The sequence below is a fragment of the Peromyscus maniculatus genome, chromosome 2, assembly GCF_049852395.1.
Source record: "Peromyscus maniculatus bairdii isolate BWxNUB_F1_BW_parent chromosome 2, HU_Pman_BW_mat_3.1, whole genome shotgun sequence".
In the NCBI taxonomy this organism is placed as follows: domain Eukaryota; kingdom Metazoa; phylum Chordata; class Mammalia; order Rodentia; family Cricetidae; genus Peromyscus; species Peromyscus maniculatus.
Genome location: NC_134853.1, coordinates 8,513,472 through 8,537,892, shown reverse-complemented (window position 1 = coordinate 8,537,892; position 24,421 = coordinate 8,513,472). Strand labels below are relative to the sequence as shown.

Sequence of the window (24,421 nt, the reverse complement as noted above, 5' to 3'; positions counted from 1 at the left end):
TGCTCTCCTTTCCTATTGTCAAAACTAACTTTCAGCATCAGGTTAACAAGGTCCTCAGAGCTCACAGTCTCATGGGAGTGCAAGCGAAACAAGCCACATCTCCGGTGCCCCTATTTCCAATCACCGTAAAATTGGAGTCTTTGGACTGAACAGACTGAATATTGCCTTCATTCCTGGTAGGACATGCTTGTCCTCCTAGGATAACTGTATTCCCAGAAGGGAGGGGGAGATCAAAACTAGTCAGTGACAAGAAGCAATGGCTTTTGATAAGTAAAGCATTCCCCAGGCGAATCCCCAGGCCCACAGAGAGGAGGCAGGGATGCCAGACCAGAAGAACCACGTGTCTGTTTTCTGGGATGCCACTTCTGGGATGCCTGGGAGAGTGGTCTTGAGCCTCTCGGGGGTGGGGGGGTGGGGGGGTGGGGGGAGGAGCTGTGTTTGGCTGGCTTTGAAGGGACGAATTTGGAGAGGAGCTAAGGAGGGGAGCCAAGGTGGATCTTCCACCAGACTCCTTCCAAAAAGCTTTGTTTTCATAACTGTTACCAATAGTTCTTCTTTTGGAAAGAATTTTATGGCCAGGCTCATGTAGTAAAGGGAGGTTGTGACATGGCCTTCTCTTCTCTCTGTATGAAGCTTAGATTTCTGTTGGTTACAATAGAAGACATGTGACCTCATAATCCAGAGGTGACATCAAGTAGTCATATGTTTGAAAGGACAATGGAAGAAAAGAATTCTTGAGAGACAAGATAATAAAGCTCAGGTGGGTAAGTTGGGGAGGTAGATTGAAGAATAAGAGTAGAGAAAGTTCAGAATTCTTGGGGCTAGGTAATGAGCACCCAGCAGTTCGTGGGAGCTACTCTATCTTATTTGTCTATAATTGGATTTTCATAAATAAAGGATATAAGTGGGTAGCATTAATGAATAATAAGAATACTATATCATTATAAAAGAAATCTAGAAATTATTGTTTTATATGTCAATGCATTGTTCTCATTGTGCTCTTGGGTTGATATGGAGGTCAGTGAGGCCTGCAGTGAGTTAATCCATTTCAGCCCCTGATTAACCAATTATCTGAGTAAAGCTCTAAAAAACGAGTTTTCAAACCTAAACATCATCTTTTATTATTTTTAGCAGATATCACTGGACAAATGTCCTGTGGTAGGTTTGTCTGTAGTTTGGTTAGAATTTTGACCCAATAAATTTCCTCTTTTTTAAAAAAGACAAAATTTCTAATAGAATGTGCTATGCTGTTTGCTTTAATAGCTGAGCACATAGATTTCACTTCTTAAAATATGAGATTAGTTGCAATTAGGGATGAAAAAGAGCAAGAAAATAAGTAAAACTAGTCATTCTCATTAATATAGTGGTTAGTATCCCTGCCTGTCACATGGGAGACCCGGGTTCGATTCCTCGATGAGGAGATATGCCATCCTTTTGGGCTGTAAAGATGGCTCAGAGGTTAAGAGCTTGTGCTGCTCTTTCAGAGGCCCTAAGTTCAAGTCCCAGCACCCACATGCTGGGTTCACAACCATCTATTATGAGATCCGGTGCCCTCTTCTGGCCTGCATGCATAAGGACCGACAGAACATTATATACATAATAAACAAACAAACAAACAAATAAATAAATAAAGCTAAGTCGCAAACCAAGGATGAGTGTGTTCTCTTACACTCTATGTAGTTCTAGGGCCCAGAGCATTTTGCTTCAGGCTCTTGAGAGCATTTGCCTTTTAATCTACTCCAACTGGTCCTTATCAATGGTCAGTAACAGTGAGAAACTGAATAAAGTATCCATGGCTCTTGACCTTGGCTTATAGAATTTGGGCAAATAAGTTTCCAAGGTGTCAACTAAGAATAATCTAAGTTTCTGTCTGACTTTACGCACTAACTTTATGCCTTACACAGTTATAATTTTAAACAGTATTCAGAAGTCATACACAGGTTTTCTGTGATGAGTTTTTTTGTTTTTGTTATGATAAGAATGACTTAAGTAATATGAGTTATACCATTATATTTCAGATTTAATAAGCTCAGAGTGTCTTTACATTTTCATTCTGCATGTCACTGCACTAACTCAACTATAGTATATAAATATATATGTGCATAAAAGAAAATCCACATGGTAAAGTAGTGCTTAGAATGTTATAAACATGTTACCTCTTTGTCTGAACCCTTTTCTCTCATGTATCCTGGGATCTGACATCATTTGAATAATACTCATTTGCAAGAGAAAAACCATTATGAAACTGAGTATCAAGAGTGATTGCTTTATCTGCCTGTGCTTATATGAACCAAAGGAGAAAAGAAAAATCAAGAAATGCCCTCTGAGTCTCAGCCAGATGGCTGCTCATCATACTCATTCTTGCTTCCTCCACATTGATTGGAAACAGCACCAGAGAGGAATAGCATCTGAGATGTGTGTCATTACTGTCCAGTTTCCTTTGTCCTTGGCTTCCATTTGGGAATTGATAGGGTTTGTATGCCCAGAGGGATGTCTAAGCACTCGGCTCAGATTTTTTTTCATATACCAAAGTAAACGAATAAAAAATGTTCTAGCCAATTCTACTGAATAAGAATGCTCAGGACAGTCATGTGGGATGGAGCCACACAATGGGCATGTGGTAAATGTTCCTACATCAGTGTATTTGCTTCTGGGCTACATTTGGTAACAACCCCAAGTCCTTTTCAACTTAGCAATTTCAATGTCTTCCATTAAACTCTCTATGTTCATCTCCTTTGTTTGTCAGACCATCTGTGTTCAGGAATTTTTAATCACAAAATTTGTAAATATCTTTACTAAACTGAAAAAACCATTGTTTTCCACTAATTAAAGAAATCTCCAAATCCCACAGAATAAGTGCAAAACCAAAAAGAAAAAAGTGTATTTATTCCCTGGGACTTATATTGATAGGTGAATTGAGGGCACGTATTTTTGGAATATTATTGATTCTCACCAGTTTTGTAGACACACAATTTGATCTAGAGTTATTTAAAGAGACTGTGGTAAATCTTGTTCCAAGAATTTTAAGGTTTTTTTTCCTTTTTTAAAAAAAAAAATTGAACATTTATTTATTTTATATCCCAGCTGCAATTTCCCCTCCCTCTCCTCCCATTCCCTTCTCCCACCTCCCCTCCAACCATTGCCCTCAATGCAGTCCTCTTCTCTTTCTCTTCAAAAAGGGGCAGATCTCCCATGGATATCAACAAAACATGGCATATCAAGTTGCAGTAAGACTAAGCACTTTACCTTGTATTATGGCTGGGCAAGACAACCCAGTATGAAAAATAAGTTTCCAAAAGCAAGCCAAAGAGTTAAAGAAAGCCCCTGCTTTCAATGTTAGGAGTTCCACAAGTAGATCAAGGTACAGAACTGTCACATATATGTAAAGGGCCTAGGTCAGACCCATGCAGGCTCCCTGGCTGTCTGTTCAGAATCTGTGAGACCCTATGAGCCCAGGTTAGTTCATTCTGTGGATTCTCTTGTGGTGTCCTTGAACCATCTGGCTTCTACAATCCTTCCTGCCTCTCTTCAGTGGGATTCCCCAAGGTCTGCTTAATGTTTGGCTGTAGGTCTCTGCATCTGTTTCCTTCAGTTACTGCATGAAGGCTCTCTGATGACAACTGATGTAGGCACCAATCTATGATTATAGCAGAATATCATTAGGCATCATTACATTGGCTCTTTTTTCCTCCAGTCCTGTTTGGATCTGTCCTAGGTCTCTGGGCCATCCAGCCTCTGGGTCCTCACACTCCAGGCATGAATCTCAGGCTGGACCAGTCCCTGGTTGGCCACTCCTACAATTTCTGTGCCACTCTTATCCTAGTACATCCCATAGGCAGGAAAGCCTGTAGGCCAACAGTTGTGTGTCTGGGTTGATGCTGGGCAATGTCGTTCTGTATGCTGTGAATGTGTGTTGCTCTGATTGGTTGATAAATAAAATACTGATTGGCCAGTAGCGAGGTAGGAAGTAAAGGCAGAATAATCAGATAAGAAGAATTCTGGGAAGAGAAAGGCTGAGTCAGGAGTCACCAGCCAGACACAAAGGAAGCAAGATGACAAGGCAGAACTGAGAAAAGGTACCAAGCCATGTGGCTAAACATAGATAAGAATTATGGGTTAATTTAAATGTAAGAGTTAGTCGGTAATAAGCCTGAGCTAATGGCCAAGCAGTTATAATTAATATAAGTCTCTGTGTGTTTACTTGGGGGATGTGACCTGACCGCTGGCTGGCTGGGACACAGGAAAACTTCCAATTACAGGTTGGTGTCCCAATACCTCCACTGTAAGTCTTTCCTGGTCACAGGAGATGGCCAGCTCAGGATATTTATCCACTATTGCTAGGAATTTTAGCTGGGGTCATCCTTGTAGATCCAGTCATCTCTTTCAGTACTCTCCCCCTCCACCCACTCCTCAACCCGATTCCTCATGTTCCCATCGCCACCCACCTCCAGTCCACCCACAAGATCTCTTCTATTTCACTTTTCAGGGAGATCCATGTGTTACCTCTTGTGCCTTCCTTGTTACCTAGGCTCTCTGGGTCTATGAATTGTAGCACAGTTATCCTCTATTTTACATCTAATATCCATGAATAAGCAGGTACATACCATGTTTTTCTTTCTTGGTCTGGGTTACCTCACTCAGGATGATTTTTTTCTAGGTCTGTCCATTTGTTTTCAAATTTTATGATGTCATAAGTTTATAATAGCTGAGTAATACTCCATTGTGTAAAATGTACCACATTTTTAAAATCCATTCTTCAGCTGAGGGGCATCTAGGTGGTTTCCAGTTTCTGACTATTATGAATAAAATTGCTATGAACATAGCTGATCAAGTGTCCTTGTGGTATGATTGATCCTTTGGGTATATGCCAAAGAGTAGTATAGCTTGGTCTTAAGGTAGATGGATTCCCAATTTTCTGAGAAACCACCATATTGATTTTCAAAGTGGCTGTACAAGTTTGCACTCCCACCAGTAATAGAGGAGTATTCTATTTTGTTCTATTGACAGTGTCCTTTGCCTTATAGAAGCTTTTCAGTTTCATGAGGTCCCATTTATTAATTATTGATCTTAGCATCTGTGCTACTGGTTTTCTATTCAGGAAGTTGTCTCCTGTGCCAAAGCATTCAAGATATACTTTCTCTTCTATCAGGTTCAGTGTATCTGGATTTATGTTGAGGTCTTTGATCTACTTAGACTTGAGTTTTGTGCAGGATGATAGATATGGATCTGTTTGCATTCTTCTAAATGCTGACATCCATTGATCCACCTATCTGTTTTTATACCAATACCATGTGGTTCTTATTACTATTGCTCTGTAATAGAGCTTGAAATCAGGGATAGTGATACCTCCAGAAGTTCTTTTATTGACAGGATTGCTTTAGATATCATGGGTTTTTGCATATGAAGTTGAGTATTGTTCTTTCAAGGTCTGTAAAGAATTGTGATGAAATTTTGATGGGGGGTTTCATTGAATCTGTATATTACTTTTGTTAAGATGGCTGTTTTTACTGTATTAAACATACCAATCTAAGTATGGAAGATTGATCTTTCCATCTTTTGATATCTTCTACAATTTCTTTCTTCAAATACTTAAAGTTATTGCCATACAAGTCTTTCACTTGCATGGCTCAAGTTATTTCAAGATATTTTATATTATTTGAGGCTATTGTGAAGGATGTTGTTTCCCTGAGGGCTTTTTTTGTTTTTTGTTTTTTTAGTTAATCTTGTATCCAGCCACTTCACTAAAGGTGTTTAGCAGCTATAGGAGTTCCCTGGTAGATTTTTTTGAGATCTCTTATGTGTACTATCATATCATCTGTAAGCAATGACATTTTGACATCTTTCTTTCCAATTTGTATCACCTTGATCTCCTTTAGTTGTCTTATTGCACTACCCAGAACTTCAGGTACTATATTGAATAGATATGGAGAGAGTTGACAGTCTATTCCTTGCAAGTACAATTTAAATATGAGAAAATATGATATACTCCCTGATCTTGCATTATTTATATGCTGTATGGCAATATGAATCACCAAGCAATTATAATTAGGATTTTGTGATGGGGAAAATGGGTTGAGAAATTTTATTGTTTAAGAATACAATAATGAAAAAATTCTATATAATGGAAACTCGAAGTCTTGTCTACAGAACCAATGTTTAAAAAGATAATGGGGAAAGATGATTGGGGAGATGGTTGAGAATCTGGAAGAAGAATAACATATGATTTTGAGGAATTATAAAGGGATATGATTATCTAAGTTCTTGCAAGGAAGCTGGATAGGTGTATGAGGCATAGTCAATCCAGTCAGCAAAGTGAGAAACAATCACAAGAGCCTTGCCCTATCCAAATAGAACAGCGACCTCCACAGCCTGAGGTGGAGATAAAGGCATGTGGAAGTTTATACACACAGGTTTGGAAGACCAGACTATGTGCATCTCCTCCCAATTCTGAAGTCAGTTACATCACATAAAATGACACAGGCATGGTACAAGTATTTCTAGCATTTAACTGGTGAATGCTGCAGATCTGAGCTTCTCTCTATATTTATCAATATATCACTGGTCAGAGACGAAGGATGATGAGCAGGAGTAGGCCATGGTAGGGGATGAAGAGGTGATTTTCATTTGCTCAGTAACTGATTCAGCTCTAAGTTTAGTTCCAGCTCTCTGTTCACCTCCCATGATTTACTGACAATAATAGCAATGATACTAATACAAACTAATCATCAGTGTCTAGTTATTATGCTAGCAGTATGATAGATAGTTTTCCTAACCAGCTCATGTCATTTTCACACTTAAATATTACACAGAATAATTCTGAGATCAAGTTTCAATGACTGCTAAGGATCAACAATGGGTAAGCAGACTCATGGCTTTCTTAGACATTCAAGTTCTTTGTATTAAGTTTCTTCTCTCCCTTGTTTTACATGACAGTGTTTTATTTTTTATTCTTTTTTTTGTTTTTATTTATTTATTATTATTTTTTTATTTTACAATACTATTCAGTTCTACATAACAGCCACAGATTCCCTTGTTCTTCCCCTTCCTGCCCCCCTCCCCTTCCCCCCAGCCCACTCCCCATTCCCACCACCTCCAGATCAAATATTCTACCTTTTAAGATTTAAAAATGCCATTGCCATTCAGAGGCCAAAATACCAGAATTGGCAAAAATCAAACAAGAGGAGTTTTGTAAAACTGTAAAATAACACACAATGGTTTGAAAAATAACTGTACCCCACCCCCTAAAATTCACATATAGAAGCTGAAGGCTAATGTGATGGGATTGAGTTGAAATGTTCGGAGAAGTAATCAGGCTATGAAAGCTTCTCTCACAAATAGGAGGAGATGATACATGACTTACTTTTGTATGGCTATGACAGCAAGAACCTAGCGGAGGGAGGAGGATTTTGTTTCACAGCTTCAGAGGGCTCAGTCTGTGCCCACGTGGCTTTGTGTTTCTAGGTCTTTTGTAAAAACATCATGGTAAAAGGAAAATGTGTGGGAAGAGGATGTTGACCTCAGGATAGGCAAGAAGCAAGAATACAGAAGGGAATGGTGGCTAGCTAGGCATTTCCTTCAAAGGCACAATCCCAACAGCTGCCTCTTCTAATAGGCTCACCTCAGAAGTCTTCAGAACCTCTACAAACAGAATCATCATCTGGGAACCAAACATTCAACACATGAGACTATGGGGGACATTTGACACTTAAATCATAGCGGACACCCCATGGAAAGGGCTCAAGGGAGCTAATGAGCCATTTTCCTCTATTGCTTCCGATGAAGGCTCAGATTCTTCCCCTCCAGAGGACGCAATTACAAGGAGCCATCTTGGAAGTAGCAGCTAAGTTCTCACCAGACACTGAAGCTGCCAACAACTTGATCTTGAGCTTCCAGCTTCTAGAGCCGAGAGAAAGTACACTTGTCTCATGTATAAATACAGCAACCAAGATACCGCTGAGCTCATGAGACATGTTGCTATGTGAGCCCATTACTGTTCTTAATTTCATAAAACCATTTTTTTTTGTTAAAGGGAGGTGACTCATTCAAGAAGGAGGATTGTGTATATACAATGAAAGAACAAGGAAAGGCTGAGCCATGGGCATGGGGAAAATGCTTCCAAGAACTTGTACATGTAGCCTACTCTAAGTGCTTCTATAACTCAAGAAACAAACAAGGCATAAAGTCTACTAAAACCAGAAAACAAAGGTAGTATCAACAGGCACATGACAAAGTACTCACTGTTGCTAATCACTGGCTAAAAACTGGAGCCACAAGTCGCAACTTTGCACACTGACGTGACAAAAGTTAACACTTTAGCTCCCTGGTGTGAGTCTCCTGGGACTAAAACAACAAAGTGTCCTAAGTGTTGGAGTTTGAACATCAAAACACTACTTTTACATAGTTCTGGCATCCGGAAGCCTAAGGACAAATATCAGCAGGGTTGGTTCCATCTGAGGCCTGTGAGGGATTGCCCTAGCTTTTCCTATTTTCCAGCAACCTTTGGTGTTGCTTGGTTATAGATATACAACCCTAATTTCCACCTTCAGGTCCAAAGTCACTGTTCCTGTATCTACATCTGTCTCTGGACTCAAATTTCCACATTTTATAAGGGCAAAGTCATGGTAAGAGCTCACACCAGTTTCTTTATCTTCCCTAACCATTTCTTCAATGAGCCAATTTCTTTTTCCATAAAAGGTCACATCCTAAGCTATGTTTTAGAATCCTAGCACCTTTGAGGGGTTTAAAATCTGCACAATGTACATGAGTATGTAGTATGATCAGACTTTTTTATACTTTTTAGAGAAAATACAAAATGGAAATACAATTTTGGAAAATACTTGTACAAGTTTTTACAAAAGGGAACATTTGTTTATCTTATGATACAGCAAGTCTACGCCCGGATATTTACTCACAGGTTTGCTGAATAAATGAATGCCAATCTGTGAGATCCAACTGTTAAATTTCCACAGATATTGTGTTTTACAAGAGAAAGAAAAATTCTGACCCACAAAGCATGATTGGTTTGGAGCTGTTTGCATCTACAATGACACATACCCGTGGCTCCAGGCAGGAGACCCCATCTCCGCAACACTTAGGACACTACAGAGTGATGACTGTCTTCAAAATACGGCAATGGTCTCCATCCAGAATCTGGGATTGGATAATCTGAGAAAGGAAGGTGTCATTATTTCTTTTGTGGGCTATTCTTGGAATTCATATATGCCCACTTCCACCATTAGAAATAATCTATTCATTCCATCTCATATTCAGGGGACATAGACCCATATGACAAGGAGTCTTGAATAACTGGGGATAAAATTTAAAGCTTCTATATCATTCTTGTCTTCTCTGATGAAGACTATATGCTTAATTGTTAGAGAGCAAATGGCAAATAACACCATGCATTAAAAAATTATCTTCTTTATTCTAAAAAACATAAATTTAGAACTGAAGCAAATGTCATTTGAAAATAAAAATCTCTTTTAAAATGGTTATAATAGTGACAAATATCATAAGCCCAAATTAGAGTTGACCTGTGAACCAATGAAGATCAATGAGGGAAAATGTAAGATATAGCACCCATCTGAAAGGCGTGTGCATACTAAATCCACAGCTGAAGAGGTACCATTTTTTTGAATCTCAGTGGCTATAAAGCATGTGGTATTCTATAGAGCAAAGACTAATACACAATAGGTGTTTATGAGATCTGACAAAAAAGAATGGTAGCTAAAATTTAGCTTTTGCAACTTTGGAATGGCCACTGGGAACTAGAGACAGGGACTGTTACCATGATGTCCAAATTATAAACAGAAACTACAACAAAATAACAAAAGACACTGTCGCTTTGTCATTGTCTCAGCAGGTGCGCTACACTAAGAAGCCTGCTCGCATTCGCAAGTGGATAAAAGGTAAATGTCCTGGCTAGAGAGTCCAGAGTGTGTGGTTTTCCTATTTAAAGACTGTGGTGCTAATAGGACTCCTGAATAGAGAAGCCAATGCTAATTCTATTGGTGTGGGTTTTTTACATCAGCAGTTCAGGGTGGACTTAAAATAAAGCAGCCAGAATTCAATTACCTTTAGAAAACAAAACACACACACACACACACACACACACACACACACACACACCATGCTGTTAGCACTAAATATAAGCAAAAAACTGTATTAGTTGTTTGAACTGTAACCACCCAAGTAATAGTGGTAAATTAAGCTAATGTGATTAAAACTATTTTAGAAGCTGTCAATTTTTATGCAATTAAACAATGACCATATTCACAGAAAGGACAGAAATTGCACCTTGACATTGAGGCTTCTGTTGGCTTTTCATTTCATTAACATAATGAGTGCATTGTATTGACAGGCCGAATGGGGTTTTAGGATTGCCAGCTCCAAAGAATAGTGAAGCCAGTAATTTATCACTTACATATTAAGGCCATTAGTAGTTCTAGGACACACACACACACACACACACACACACACACACACACACACACACACACCAGAAATGGGTGTTTAAGGTTTCTGTAATTGGGATACAGGCAAACCTTCCTACCTGGAGAAATGAACAATTATTTTAATGGATTCTTTCTGAAATAACTTTTAAAAATCCCTTCTTATAGAATTCTTACATAATAGAAGGTACTGGTTTCAACATTTCTGAATTTTCTGGAATTCTCTGAACAGATTAGAGAGGAATCATTTCTTTGATGTAAGTTGGCTTCATTTTGAAGAGTTGAAATAAGCTAACACACTCAAAAGATTTCTTAAAGGCTAAGACCATTGGAGCAACATAATAAAATAAATCCAAGTAAGAAAAACTCAATAATTCAGTGCAAAGCTCTGCTCTCGGACAAGTTGCCCTTTGGTAACTCGGGCCTCCTGAAAAAGGCAAGCGGCAGTGCTAACACAGCCTCCACTCAGCAGGGAAAGTGATGGGGCTGGGAGACATGAATAATTTACTAACCGAAGCCTTTGGGGAGAGAAGAGCATTTTAAATAAGAGAATTAGAAGAACAAGAAAACACAACAAAGCAACGCAAAACAAAACCCCCAGGTGTGCAGAATGCTTGCCATTCTCTTTCCCACTTGCTTTTTATCTTGGCTAGCTGCACAATTATTTATTATAAAAAATCCCACAAGAATTCAATTTCCTAGACATTTTTTTTCTCCAGAAAAAAAAAGGCGAGAGTAGTTGAAAACTTAGGAGGGGACTCAGTGGTTAAATTTCAGAGGAACAATTGGGTTTTCAGATATCCTGCATTCTGGTATCACCAATGTGCACATTCTAAGGTTTCCACCACTCCTCCCAAGAGGGTGGGAAAGAGCGACGTTTCTCCTCCCTTACATGTCTACAGGGATCATTGAACGGTTTTCTCCCTTTCTTTTTCTTTTTGTAAAACTCCTTTTCCTTTTGAAACACTTCTGCTGGTCAGCACATTGTTCCACACACAAATCTCTGTGTCCAAGAGAGCTTCAGCAGCAATGTTTTAACTGAGGCAGAAAAGGGAAGGCTGGCTCATTAGGGTTGTCAGACCACAGGCAGGAAGGACTGACTGTCCTCCGAACTGCCCACCATCCTGTCAGCATGTTCTCAATGAAGGAGCATGATGCAATAAACAGTGGGGCGGACAATCCTGGGGAGATGACACCCGAAGAGTGGAGAGAGAGAGAGAGAGAGAGAGAGAGAGAGAGAGAGAGAGAGAGAGAGAGAGAGAGAGAGAGAGTTCTGGTTTATGTAAAAATATCTGGTGGTTATTGCCAATAATGACAATAAAAAATGGGACAGGGAAGCCTGTGATGTCTTAATGAGCATTTGCAAACCACTCTAAAAACTCATCTGAATTTATGCTGGTGTGTCTTAAGAGCTGTAAGAGCCATGATTAATAGGGATTCTAATAAAGTTGAATTGTATTCAGTTTTGAAAAAACAATGCCATATATTTGAAAAAATTATTGTCTGTCTTTTCTGTAGAAGACAAATTTAGATTTGGCTAAAGATTAAGGAAAAAGAGGCAAAATAGAAAATGTACCTCACAGGCTATTAGAACATTGTAAATTATATCTAGACTCCAAATTACTAAAGCTGGCACATAAACACAAAGACTTTGTAGATATGTGTGGGAAACAGTGATTTTTTTTAACTACAAATAAATAAATATATAGATACATGATTATATTTCCCATTAAATTTATGCAAAGGAATCAGCCTAGCCCCCCAAAATAGCTTTGTAACTTCAGCAGCAAAATAAAAGAAATCTCTCCAGATGTGCTGGCACATGTCTGTAATGCACTAAGGAGGTGGAACCAGGAGGATTAGCAGTTCAAGGCTATCCTCAGCTATAGAGTGAATCACAAGCCAGCCTGGGCTGCCTGAGACCTTGTTGCAAATGAAAAAAAAAGGTTCAATCCAATCCAAACACTATACCATTACATATCCCTGCCCCAACCCTGTTTTCAATGGCCTTATTTAGTTCATTTGTCTCCTATGATGTCATACATAATAGAGAATTTTGAGTCCCTAGTATGTGCAAGGTTCCATGCCAATCATAAGTAATATCATGGAGAATAAATTGGACATAGTTCCTGATCACAAGGAGCTTACATTTTAGTGAAGTAGCAAGCAATCAGCCAACCCCACAGAAAATGGAAGGGAGGAAGGAAGAAAGGAAGGGAGGGAGGGAGGGAGGGAGGGAGGGAGGGAGAGAGGAAGAAGACTGTGTATGTGTCCTGAGGGAAATGGGATGTATCTGAGAAGGAGACCTATTTTGGGCAAGATGATCAGGGATGGTCCCTCAGTGACACAGGGATTGGGGAATCTCTCTGGAAGAAGGAACAGTAGGTGAGGATGAAGAGAGCCAGTAGAGACAGCTGTAAATCAAGTGGTGGTGGTCTTTGCTAGGAGAGGGGAGGGATTGGAGTCAAGCAAGGACTTATATCTAGTTTGCATGGAGAAGACTTACCCTAGAATATGCAAATATGCAGATAGGATTGATCAGGTAGAAAAACTGATGCTAGAGAGAGTGAAGGTCTGGTGGGGGTGGGGCTTGGAGGGAGGCAGCTGGGGCAGCAAAACAGCGCAGCTGGTAAGACGGAGAGAAGATGAAGGACTGAGTGGGGTGGACATCATCCAGTAGGATCCAGGTGTGAGCAGAGCAGCTCGAACTGAAAGAAGGGGATTTGAATCTGATGGTTGTACTTGCCCCAAGAATTACAAGAAGAGGGCATCAGTTGTGATGGGCTGTGGAGGACAGATAGGGAGAGATGTGAAATCACAGAGCTGCCCCGATAAACAAGGAGATGTTGTCGTTACAGCTATTTGTTCATCCCCTGGCTAAAGACTTAATGCACAATGAGCCTCTAACTGGAAAAAAAAAAAAAAAAAAGGTACTGTGGTGGTATTCTAATTGTACTGAAATGTGATTTTGATTGTATGTTAATAAATAAAGTTGTCCGGGGGTCAGAGCTATTAGAGCCATAGCAAGAGTGTGGCGGTGGTGGCACACGCCTTTAATCCCATAGATCTCTGTGTGTTCAGGGATATAGCCAGCATTGGAGACATATGCCTTTAAGACCTAGGGGGCTGTACATTCAGACAGTGACGAGGCCGTCACATGTTTGGGTTTACAACCAATGAGAAGGCAGAACAATAATACTATAAAAAAGGCGTACAGACAGGAAGTAGCCCTCTTTCGCGAAGCTGGGACAGCAGGAGGAAGGGTGAGATTTTAGCTCTGAGCTCTGACCTCTCGGCTTTCTCTTTTATATTGTTTCTGTGTTTCTTATTTAATAAGACGGTTGGTTACATCTACAAGGTACCTTCTTAGAAGCCTTGATTGGGGGCTTATCTGCAGATTCAGTATAGAAATGATGACCTGTTTCTTGATTCAGTTTAAGCTCTAGACCTTTTTCTCTCTTGTGTTGGGTTTTAAATTCCAAGAATTTGGGAAATAAAGAGACATAGGATGATTGTGACAAAATTTTTACTAAGACATGTGGGCTGGTTTCATCTCAACTTGACACATCTGAGAGGTCTGAACCTCGATTGAGAAACTGCCTTCAGAAGACTCGGCTACAGGCAAGGCTGCTGTGCATTTTCTTAATCAGTGATTGATGTGGGAAGGACCAACCCATCCCATCGTGTTTGGTGGCCCTCTTAGGCTGAGTGTGTTATAGGAAAGCAGGCAGTTGGTCTAAAGTTCATGGGGTGCCACTAGCTTGGCTCGGTTGTCTCTGTAGGTTTCCCCATCATGATCCTGATATCCCTTGCTCATAGAATCTCTATTCTCTCTCTTTGACTGACTAACAGCTGTGGAGCCTCCATGGGGACTGGACTAGGCCCTCTGCATAAGCGAGACAGTTGTGTAGCTTGATCTGCTTCAGCCCCTACCCCACCACCCCTCCCCACCCCACCCCACCCCTGGCAGTAGGATTAGAATCCATCCCTGGTGCTTGGCTGACATTTTGGAGCCCACTACCTATGGTGGGACACCTTGCACAGCCTTGATGCAGGGGGAGGGGCTTGGACTTGCCTCAACCATACCAAGCTTTGCTGACTCCCAGGGGAGGGAGGCCTTACCTTTTTGAGGAGGAAATAACAGGTGGGTTGGGAGGGAAGACTGAGGGGGGTGGGAGGAGGGAAGAGAGGAGGAATCTGTGGTTGGTATGTAAAATGAATAAAAAATTTCTTAATAAAGAAAACAACAACAACAAAGAAAGCAAGCTGAGAAGGCCAGTAAGCAGCAGCCTCCATGGCCTCTGCATTAGTTCCTGCCTCCAGGTTCCTGCTCTCTTTGAGCTCCTGCCCTGTCTTCCTTTCATGATGAACTGTGATATGGTAGAGAAAGCAAAATAAACCTCTTTCTTCGCAACTGGCTTTTGTTCATGGCGTTCCTTCACAGCAATAGAAATAATAACAAAGACAAGAGAAAATTAAACAAATATTCTGCAACACTCAGGGCTGCTTCCCTGGTGACTTGGGTGTGGAAAAGAATTGCCAAAAGTGCCATTCCCATTTTTTTGTTTGTTTTGTTCTGTTTTTTTGTTTGTTTGTTTGTTTGTTTCTCAAGACAGGGTTTCACTATGTAGTTTTAGTGCCTGTCCTGGATCTGGCTCTGTAGACCAGGCTGGCCTCGAACTCACAGAGATCCTCCTGGCTCTGCCTTCCAAGTGCTGGGATTAAAGGCGTGGGCCGCCGCCGCCGCCGCCGCCGCCGCCGCCGCCACCACCACCACCCGGCCTTCCGGTGTCTTAAGGAAGAGCACAGGAAAGTAACTGACCTAACTTGAAGGCTATGTCAGCTTCCTCTAAACCAGGAGATGGAGGAACTGGGGCAGCAGAGCCAGGCATTTCCCCAGGACTCCAATTTCTACATGGGGAGCCCAAATGAGACTAGAGCTATGGTCAAAGCAGAGGGGAAGCAAAAGAGTGTCCAGGGAAACACTAGAGGTAGATGGTGATGTGGATGATTGGGACAAGAAAGCCACTAGAGTGTCATGAAGTCAACAAAACAGTTGCAATCCAAGACAGCCACTCCATGTACTGAGGCCTTGACATTTAACACTGTGTTATCCCGACATTCCAAGATGACCTCACTGAGAACAGAAAAACGTTTCCTAAGTCTGTGTTGCTTGTGGGGGAGAGGGCACCAGTAGTATTTGCAGTTGAAGAAATCAGTGTGATGGCATTGCTTTTGATGAGGATGGAGAAAGTTCCAGGAGGCTGTCACCACCATAAACAGTGGGAAGAATCTGGATGGCATATAAAATGTTGTACATATCAAGCTGCCTTTTCAAGGCATTTTATAACCTGGGTCCTAAAGAGCAGCAATCCTTCTTGAAGACTCAGGCCCCCTAGGAAGAACGTGGAAGGCCTCTCCTCCTTGTGCTATGATCTCCTAGCATACTAAGCCTCTCATCTATTTCTATTCATACCAGACTTTTTGTAAAAAACCTCTCTGCTTTAAATATACATCTATCCTTTTCTTTTTGTGTTAGTAAAGAATGTTTTCAGTGACAAACAACAGAATATATGACCACAGTACTGATATAACATATATGATACCAGCCATTAGAAAGACTACATTGCTACTAATTGTGTAAATTATAATGTAACTAGATACCCTCCTAAGGATTTTAAGCCCTGAAACATTTCATGAGTTGTTACCTTCATCAGGTTTTTATATGACAGCCATTGGACACAGAGAGGTTGAGTAACAGCTAATCCTGCCTCAGAGCTGATGGTTTTTCTATGACAAGATCTTTAGAAAGGTTCTCTGTGCTTGATTCTCTGTGTATGTCCAGCTAAGTGGACCCCAGTGGAAACCAATTAAGATCACCTGCAAGCCTTGCCCACGAAAGTGAACTATGATAAAAGACAGACTTTCAACTAACTTGCTAACTCATGCTAATCATTCAATTAATGAAAAAGTATTTATTGAGTGTTGACCAAATGTTAGACACCGAGAATACAACGGCACAACAGTAGTCCAGTGGATGAAGCTATTATTAGGGGACATTTTTTATGAGGCCAGATGTGATAGCATAAGCCTTTAATCCCAACACTTAGGAGGCAGAGACAGTGGATCTCTGTGAGTTCAAAACCAGCTTGGAACTTATTTTACAATTAAAATAGTTAAAATGACAGTAATAGCTTAAAGGAGTATTCTTGATACATGGAAAGTAATCATGGAGTTACTAATTTAGAAGGATTTACACAAGGAGCCCAGGATGATGGACACACATGTAACAGCACACACAAACCTTGAGCAACTCATTAATCATCAACTTGAGTGACACTACTACTTACAAATAAGAAATGTTAGATTCACAGAACTATGATTGGTTTTTCAGGGATGAAAAGCCTTCTAATTGAGGATTTGGGATAGCCCAGGTCTTCACCTTTGAGATACTTCATGCTGCCTTCCTGAAGCACTCTTCTCACTTTCCAGATATATGCCATGGTTGACATTTTTTCTGCCCTGTGCAGTCTAGACGATTATGGGGCCGTGAATAGGAGCATAAAAGCAGGGCATTGCTGCATACTGCTCTCATCCACAAAGCATGCTCTTGCACTGACTACTTTACCCACAGGTGGTGGACTGGTTCAAATTACACACAACTCGGGATGATAAATTGTTCCAATCTTACTGAGACTGATACCAGCTTGAAGGAAATGGCATGGCAGAGTCCCCACTGAGAGGACCCATGAAGGCTGCAACTTCATGAGATTCACCAAATGAATCCAGATAGTCTTACTGGAAAGAAAGCTAGAGTTTCTCAGACTTGACCGAAAGTTGCCCACTAAGCATCCAAGAACCTGAAGCATATAACAAGAAATATAAGTTATTCATGAATATCAAGAAAACTAATGGTCCAAATAAGGCATTTTCTAGGCCAGAATTTTTTCTCCAGGTGAGACAAACATTTCTGGCAACCAAATTTTACCACGATAATGGAAAGTGTGATGATCGAACATATGGAGTAGTCTGGATGACTCTAGAAGTCTCATGCTTGAATCCATCCATTCCTTTTCCTCACTCATAGTCCTTCTAGACACCTCCATTTCTGAAGGCTTTATAACCACAGTTAACCATTGTCACATTAGTTAGTGATTGACTGACATACAAGCCCAATCATCTAACTGTGCCTGGAATTCTTGTGTTAGAATCCTGTTCCTCTAATGGCCCCAGCTCTTCCGCCAGCTCTTAGACATCTGCTGAATGATTAGACTCTGCTAAGAACTGCAGCCACTGCTGTTTAACATCTGTCCTTCACTCAGGCTCAGTACACTGAATCCCCCTAATAGTCTCTAATTTACACCATCAGACTTACTTCTAAGATTTTTTTTAAGTGACGTATATATGATGTTGTATCTACAATTCTCAAACTGCAACAGTACAGACTTGAACTTTTGAACAGTTTGTTAATCATCATCTATGCCATGAATGTTTAAATATAATATATATTTAATATGAAAAGCTAAAACCCAAGTGCTTTCTCCCACCCTAAATTATTGGGCTCTCACAGATTTGGAATGCATTCATATCTACCTTTTTCACAAAGTCAGGAGAGCTCAGGAAATATAAAGTCAAACTCTGGTTTCTCTTCAGATCGTATAAATCTTTTGCCTTTTACTTCTAAGATTTTGATCACTGACTGTAGACTGTCCTTTTCCAGTGTCCCATCCCCTGTTGTCCTGGATAGCATCTACTGATCATTGGAAATTCTTTCCTTCCTCTAGAATAATTCTCTAGCTCTGATTCTTGCTAAATCATTCCTGTTCTTCACCCATAGAAACATTTTCCTAGTTCATTACCTCGCCTACTCTATGGCATAGCCAATGAAGTCAAGGAGCCATTTCATTCTCTGAGAGATCTGTAAAGACAGGCATCATGTCATTTTCATTCATCAGCTAGTACCTACTAGAACACACACAAATCAATAGACAAGACAAAAATGATGCATTGTTAAATAAATCCATGCATTTCAACGTGATTTGGATCAAACTGTAATAAAATGATTATACATTTTTTTCTTGCCAAGGAACTTACTATTTTTTTTCTAGACCCAATGCCAAAGTATAACTCTCTGGTTGCCCACCACTTTTAATATTAAGATAAAATCTATGAGCATTTTAGATATGCTATTGGCAGAAATGAGTTTATAGACAAGTTCTTGTCCTCATTTGTGGAATTAAAAAGTGTCATTTCCAGAGAACATTTTGATAATTGTGTGCTGCTATCTATTATGGGTTCATTCTGTCCTTTAAATATTAGGTGTTTTTTCTTTTTTTTTCCTATCACTGATGCCAACTGACAATGCCATTGCACTCTTCACTAGCATTTTGGTGGAGAATCTGATCTCCATTATTCTGAGGTAAAACACTAATTAGAAAAGATAAGAATGAGCTAGGAAGAGAATGGATGCATTTTTAGAAGGCTACTAATGGCTTCTGTGTCTGGCTCGTCATTAGCTGTTCCCAGTTCTCACTCCTTAAAGTTTCCCCCTCATGATCCTTAAGGAAACTAAAAAGTCTAAGAGTGAAAAAGGAGTAAGTTCGCAAGTCACAGTCACTTCTCTGTGGCATGCAGACATGGTCCTCTAGATTTTTTTGAAAGTAGCTTTTCATTGTTCTCAGGGTCTGAGTGTGTGTATGTACATAAATATGTATATATACATGAGTATATACACACAGACACACACATAATTCACTGTGGCATGTAGACATAGTCCTCTAGACCTAGTTACAAAGTAACTTTTCATTGCCTTCTGGATCTGAGTTTGCATATGTATGTAAATATGTATGTATATATGCATGAATGCATATGTATACACACATATACATACATAAACACATACACATATATATGTATTTATGAGAAGCTTTGAAAGTCATTAAATGCTTATAAAGATATTTCCAAAACTATAGTATTCTAAAACAAAATGATTTTGGATCAGTCTTTGATGACATAATCAACAATTATAAAACCTCAGCAACTTAAGAAGCACACATTCACTTCCTGATCCCACTATAGTGAGCCTGGGAACTGCATCTCTAATTCTTTTATTTTGAGTCCTGGCTTAAAGAGAGTCCCTGAGAGGGCCACACTTGTCTCGTCTCACAGACCAACACAGAAGTATCAGAGGCCAAGGTCCTCTTGTGACTTTGTACTTGATGCTTTGACGAGGCTGAAAGTCACAGCTCATCTCTTCACATTCCATTGGCCTGCACTAGTCAAGTGACTACGTCCAGAACCAAAGGCAGGAAGGTGTAGCCATCTCCCAGTTGAGAAAGTGAATTAAGAAACACAACAGCATCAGCACAACGTCTTGTCCAAACATTGCCTCGAATACAATTTTCATTCAGGAAGATTTTTAAATAGATCCAAATGGCATAGTTCTTATTTTAGTAAATAATTGTATGTAATTTCAGATTGCAAACATTAGCTTAATAGCATAGATTTCATTAAAAAAATATTGTGTTTCATTAAATCCAGGAACCATAATTTCTCAATAGTTTGGCCCTTTAGATCCCTCCCAATCTTTTGTTCTTTGTAACTATCATTTCTGGTCTTATGAAAACCTTTGTATTTTTTTCTGTTCATAAAATCCTTTCTTTTGACTAGACGCCCAGACGAATAATAACTGGGTCAAAGAGTGTGAATATTTTTAGACTTCTTAAAATACTTTGACAAATTGCTTTTCAAAGGGTGCTAACAATTTTGACTCCTATTTGCACTGCATAGGAAGGTCCCTCTGCACCAAATTCTCACCAACAGCAACCTTAGTAATGGAGGAAATACCTCTGGTATTATTACTTGCTCCAGGTGTGTTTGCCTGTCCTGCCATTTTTCTTTCTTTCTTCCTTTCTTTGCACAACTTTCTCCTTGTGTGAGGCTTTCTTCCTTTAGTGCCAGCAGCCCCACTGAGGGTAGGGACTCTGCGTCTTGCAGCTACACCCTCCACACACTGCAGCTACCTGTGCAGTAACTGCTGGCTGAGTCAGTCACCACTGAATGAGCAAACAGAGAAGGAGTTCCTGTTGCCTTTTTTCTCGTGGTCACTACAAGGTGAATTACTTTCCTATATTTCGATCCTGATGGTGTGGTCTCTCTTCTCAGTTGAGCATTTTTACCCTGAAGCTCACTTGGCTCTCAGGACCCATGCCTCTTCCTGTTGTAGGCTAACTCCTTGGGCTGAGGACATCGCTCACTGGGGCAGCAGCCTTCCTTAATCCCCCACTGCAATGGGTCGGTTACTTCGGCATACTTTAATTTTTTATGTCACATTCATCATTTGGTCTTCTGTAAGTTTTCCTTTCACTGCTTCCTCATTTAAAATTTTCTTTTCCTAAAAGTGTAACAGGTAAATAGCCTAGTGTTTTATGGTCTTTAATTTTATGTTTGGTCTTTTGATTTATTTATAATTTTCCAGGTTGTGGGGAGTGGGTTGAAATTGTGAACTGGTTATTTTTCCAAATGGTTGATAAATTCCTCCCTTTCATGCACCATAGAGCCATGCTAAGGGATACAGAATGCATCTGCCATCTAACACTCAAAAGTAAGTGAATGTTGTGCCTTTTGTGTCTTAAACTATTTAACTTCTTAACGTTTCTTACACAATTAAGGGATAAGTGAATGAGAATGGATTAGCATTTACTCTGTGATCACTGAACTGTGTCCCTGACCTAAATCCACAGTCTGAAATAATTTCCCTGCAAAGCACAAAAAGAACTGGACAGATGAACACAGATCTACCACAACAGAGATAAATCCCAAGCAGACCCTATAAAGCCCACACCTCAGTGAATCAGGAGCGCCTGTTCCACATCTGGAAGAAACAGCTCAGTATTACGTAATCCAAGTCCACTGTAATGTGAGCTGTGAGGTCAAGGCCAGAGGCCCTGTAGGACTGTGGCTGGAACTGAACATGAGCAGCTGGGGTTGTCAATGAACATTGCTTCCACCAGCCACTCGGGTTACCACTTTTACCTTTCTAGAATAACTTCACTTAGAGAGGAAAGGTGAGGGGGGGTGTCTGGGGACAAATGGCTGCTCCAGAGACACTATAGGTGGTACTTCAAGGCAGGTGGGTCAATTTTGGTACTCTGGAAGAAGGATAAGGACATAGTTACCCTTTAAGCAGACTATACAATATCCTGTTTGCATCATATTGTATCTTTAGTTAGCAATATTAGACTGTGCATTTGAAAGTTTAAGTGGGTAGACCTCATGTTATGTATTCTTATGACAATATCTGGAGAACTAAGCCATCAGAAATAAACATCAATACTATCTGGCAAATAGCAAGGTGCCAAGGGCAGCCCAAGCTTAACCCAGAGCCTTGGCCAGGAGTTCAGCTGAGTTTAGATGGAGCTCTGATGCATGTGGCACAGAAACTCACAGGGTTGCAGTTGGCACGACACTTGGGTTTTATCACTAGTAAAGGCATTTGAAGTTGACAAGTGTAGAAGCATCAGGCTGCCTGGAAAGACTTGCCTAGAGCAGTCCGTAAATATTTAGTACCTGCTGCGGATGGTAGTGTGGGGAACACAATGACAACAAAGTAGATACAACCACCCCTCTCATGTCAATCATATTCTCAAGGAGAAACTGGCATCACACAGTAAGGGTAAACAGGAAGGGAACAGTCAAGCTACAAGGCAATGCTGCTGTCATGGGGGCTGAGGAGCAAGTATTCCTTCCTGTTTCTTCAGGGAGACATAGTCCTGGGCAGCGTTAGCACAGGCTGTGCCTGCTTTCAACCTTTCCAAATCAATAGGCGTCCCAACGTTATCACTTCCTACTTCAAAGAAATGGCTGAATTTTCAATGTCATTAATTAAAAAAAAAAAGCATTTTGTCCAAGTTTCTCCCATTTCCCATCTGTGAAGGGCAGAATACTGAAAACTTATAGGTGTGATGTGTCTTGAGCTCTAGGTGTGTGATGATGCGAAGGGGGACTGCAGATAGATTGCTCATGCTTGTTTTGTTTTGTTTTTCCAGACAGAGTTACTCTGTGTAACAGCCCTGGCTGTCCTGGAACGTGCTTTGAAGACCAGGCTGGCTGGCTTTGAACTCACAGAGAGCTGCCTGGCTCTGCCTCCTGAGTGCTGGGATTAAAGGCGTGCGCCGCCGCCGCCGCCGCCGCCGCCGCCGCCGCCGCCGCCGCCGCCACCACCCAGCCTACACATGCTCTTTAATCTGTTGAGATTGCTCAGGTATGTCCAGTATAATCATGGGGCCCTTCAGTTTGGAAGAAGACAACAGAACAGTGGGAGACTTGCCTGGATGTCAACGGCTTTGAAGGAGAAAGAGGCCCAGGGCCTAGGAACACAGTGTCTTAGTTTGAAAAGAAATTAAATATATCTTCCCCGAAGCCCTCCCAGGCTCTTCACTTTAGTTCAATGAGACCTGACAGGTTTCAAACCCACAGAACTAGAGGAAATGAATTTGTCTTTGTTGAAGACACTGAGTTTATGATCATTTGTTTTTGCAGACATGGAGAATGGATAATTTTTTTTTCTTTTGTGTCATTGTTTCCAAACTTAAGATCTGTTCCTAATTCTGAAGAATGAAATTTTACCTCATTTTCAAGGTGAGCTCTGTAACTGCAGACACTATTTTATTGACTATTTTCTCTTTTTTCTATAGATGTTAAGAGAGTCATTTTGCTCCTGATTCTATCTTGTGCTAATGAGATGGATGTGCCTTTTGTTTCACACAAGGAATGAAGTCCTGGATGACTATTTGATACTTCAGAACACAGGACACCTTGAGTGTTTTTCAGATTGATCAATAGTCTGTTTCTATAATGGTCAACACCAAGAGAATGCCACATAAATGCATGCCACCGAAGAGCAGAAATGCGCTTAGGGATATGGCAGAATTTGTTAAAAATATTGTCTGAATTCTAAGCCAAAATTCTTTGAATGGTGTTTATGGAATTCTATTCAACAGGTCAAGCAGCAATGCACAAAGCCAAATATTCTAAAACAGTCCAATCCAAAGAGACACTCATAGAGTACTTACATGCTGAGGAGTGATAGTTAGAAACTATTAAAAGTCTTCAGGGTTTTTTTGTAATTAAACCATTATTTGTATAAGATCAGAAAACTTTGTGTGCACAGTGAAGGCACTACAGTTCAGAACACACAGTAGTCTCAAATATGACCAGCGTGGTTCAGATGGAATTTAATGACACTGTGAGTTGTGACAGCACGTATAACACAAAGTGCTCATGGTGTGTGCTCAGAAGCATGGCTGGAGCAATCAAATTTATTCCGTGTTTGATTTTAATTAATTTTTGATCACTGTATGTTCAGTAGTAACCTTTTACTGATGCCAGGTTTTCCTGGCCCCCGCACTTGGTTTTGAAATCCCATTTGAGGTCATAACTCATAATTTGAGAAGCTGGTGTCTAAATCCAGTTTACATTTTCCCTTGGTCTTGTAAAGGAAAAAAATCTCTGTTGTACTTTAGCATTTTATGAACTAATGAAAACCTATTTCTGAAACCAGATGAATCTTTCCGTCTATTTGTCCTTCAGTATCCTCTGCCTCCTTCTTCCATCTATTGCTAATTTGTTTATGTAACCAAAGTAGTAAGCAGCTGTTGTCAGATTCATCTGCATTATTTGCTACTAAAGGCCATTGATATTATGCTGCACTAGAAAACCAGAGCATAGACTCCTCTACACTTAAATCTACAGTAGTTTGTAACGAAGGTCTGTGAATCACCTCATAGATAAACAAATCTGATAGATAGCAGTTTTGCTGGTAAGCTAAAGACATCCTCTAACTGTCATTGAAGAAAAGATTGTTTGATTAATTAAATTAAGAAAATTAATACATGAAAATTCAATCTTGTTATTATTAATGCATTGTTCAACCTGCCTACAAAAAGTAGCATATATTCTTTGCCAAAGAA

The 24,421-nt window shown here is 40.2% G+C and overlaps 1 long non-coding RNA gene across 1 annotated transcript in view; it reads left to right on the top strand.

Annotated features, from left to right (window-relative positions):
- Positions 1–705: 705 nt before the first annotated feature.
- The window catches only part of LOC121827524 (uncharacterized), a 46,517-nt gene continuing 22,801 nt past the window's right edge, over positions 706–24,421 (top strand). Inside the window, exons 1-3 of the long non-coding RNA XR_006069823.2 lie at positions 706–760; positions 6,810–6,856; positions 9,860–9,908. This is a non-coding gene — a long non-coding RNA (uncharacterized LOC121827524). The remainder of the gene's footprint in view (positions 761–6,809; positions 6,857–9,859; positions 9,909–24,421) is intronic.